The sequence below is a fragment of the Osmerus mordax genome, chromosome 7, assembly GCF_038355195.1.
Source record: "Osmerus mordax isolate fOsmMor3 chromosome 7, fOsmMor3.pri, whole genome shotgun sequence".
Lineage (NCBI taxonomy): Eukaryota > Metazoa > Chordata > Actinopteri > Osmeriformes > Osmeridae > Osmerus > Osmerus mordax.
Window position 1 is genome coordinate 1745010 of NC_090056.1, and position 2131 is coordinate 1747140.

The following is a 2131-nucleotide window of genomic DNA, read 5'->3' on the forward strand; positions in this document are numbered from 1 at the left end:
AATTCCTTGTCTGTGTGATGTTTCTTGGCGAATAAAACCCATTCTGAAAAGTATTAATAATTGAAAGATGTAGAAACAGAAAAAAGTTTGAACAGTGGAACAGTGAAGAGCGTTGGCCAATCGGATTGGTTCCTTGTGTCTTGTAACGTAGCAACTGTTGGTCATTGTCAACATTTCTAACCTAGAATCTAGGTTTTAGGTTCAAGATGAAGGAGAAACTAATAATGTGTGCCTGCACAACCAGTCCTGTTCAGACACTTAATTTAAAGATGACATCAAAATAATAATCCATAGTGCAGGGTTGCCGATGTTGTCGTTGTCCCTGGTGAGTTTTTTTAAATTCAATCTCGTCACATTATGTGACTTTGTTGTGCAACTGGAAAAGCTAGCTACTCTAACTCAGAATGTTGCTGCAAAAAAAAGCAGAACTATTGTGGGTGGTAAATAAGATCATGATACATCTAGCCAGCGGATCATTTCTTGCAAGTGTGTCAAAGTGGTATTTTTACAGACTGTATTAACACCGTATGCGTGAATAATGCATGCATCGTCATTGTCGTCCATCTTTAGCCGAAGAAGCTAGAGAGATGATGCAATGGGAGATTTCCTACAGTAAGGTAGATACTGCTTCAAATTGAAAACGGAGACGATCTTTTGATTAAAGACAAGTTCCTTAACCTCTGTTGTCAATATCGCCGATTAAAAGTAAAGAATATATTGTGCTTATTAAAGTTATGCATTGTGCTTATTAAAGTTATGAACTTAGAAGTGTGCCCAGGCTTAAACATTGGGTCTCACACTGAGTGTGGGAAGCAGGCTGTTCTTTGTGTCTCTATCTCTTCATTTTCAGAAACAACCTTGAATCTGGGTGGAGACGGCACCCGAGCAGGTGGGACGCGGAGGCAAGAACAACTCCCTGACGCACGAGAGAACAAGCTCAACCCTTTTTTTGATACTTGTGTTTTCAATTGCATTGTATATGATATGCTGGGGAAGGGAAAGATAGCCAGTTGGACTTCGTGAACCAGCCCAAAACTCTGTTGCGGGTAGGGAAACGTAGACAACCCCAGAGCTCTGTACTTGTTGATTTCCAACTGCTGCATTAAAGCTGATATTATGGGACCTCTGCGAATCCAGACCACTCTTTCTAGAACACAGATTTGTGTCATTGAATACTATCATTACATATTGGAATAGACACATAGATATATGAATCCTTCAAAAGTAAATACTGTTACGAAGCATTTGTTTGTAGGTAACGAACGATAGACTTAGCCAGTTCTCGCAGTTCTATGGCAGCTACAGTACTGTATGATGACAGTCGTAGCTAGCGTTGTAAGCACTCGTCACTAGAATGGCCATAACTTTAAAACAGAAGATCATATTTCAAATCTGTCTGCTGTTCTACATTGGTCCGTGTACCTTGTGGCCATTGGTTTTTCTAATTTGCAACCCGTGTTGTCAAACGCAAAATAGGGCCGTAATATCGTTTTGTCACTTTAGTAAATCGAACACACATTTAAGTATAACGGCTTGTTTTGGTTGTTTCGTTTTTTTTTGGAATAATGAAATAACCATATAACACAAATGGTATAACGAGCCATTAATCGTTGTTTTGATTATTCCATATCCTTTATGCTGATATCTGCAAAAGATGAAAAATAGGCTCGTAGTATCGATTTGTCCATTTCGGAAGTCAGAACCAGATGATGGGGAAATGCGTGGTATCCGTTGTTTTGTTTTATTTTGGAATAAGGGAATAACCATATAACACAAATGGTATTAACGTTCCCCAAAAACGTGGCAGAAACAGCAGAAACTATTCGATGGCATTGCATCAAGGCCGAATTGGAGCAGTTACATTGAGGCCAGAGGTTCTGTTAGAGGGGCCAGTTACATTAAACATTACTGCTGTCATATAGTTTTCTTCACTGCAGTGCAGGCATTAACAGGCAAAAGCAGTGGCACCCACAGAAATGTTTTATAGGAGTGGCCAGATGGGGCCACTGAAATCCTGGGGTGGCTTTCCAAAATCACAAGCCATAACTGAATTTCAGCAATTGTATTATGCTGTTGTAGTATTTAGGTTAGTTGAAAACAGCAGCGGACTGGGGAAGGGTGACAGGATCTG

General features: G+C 39.9%; 1 long non-coding RNA gene across 1 annotated transcript; it reads left to right on the forward strand.

The window, feature by feature from the left end:
• Nucleotides 1-260: 260 nt before the first annotated feature.
• Nucleotides 261-1088, forward strand: LOC136945828 (uncharacterized). Its single transcript, XR_010876865.1, has 3 exons — nucleotides 261-325; nucleotides 571-617; nucleotides 851-1088. It is a non-coding gene; the product is annotated as an uncharacterized lncRNA (long non-coding RNA).
• The last annotated feature ends 1043 nt before the right edge of the window (nucleotides 1089-2131 follow it).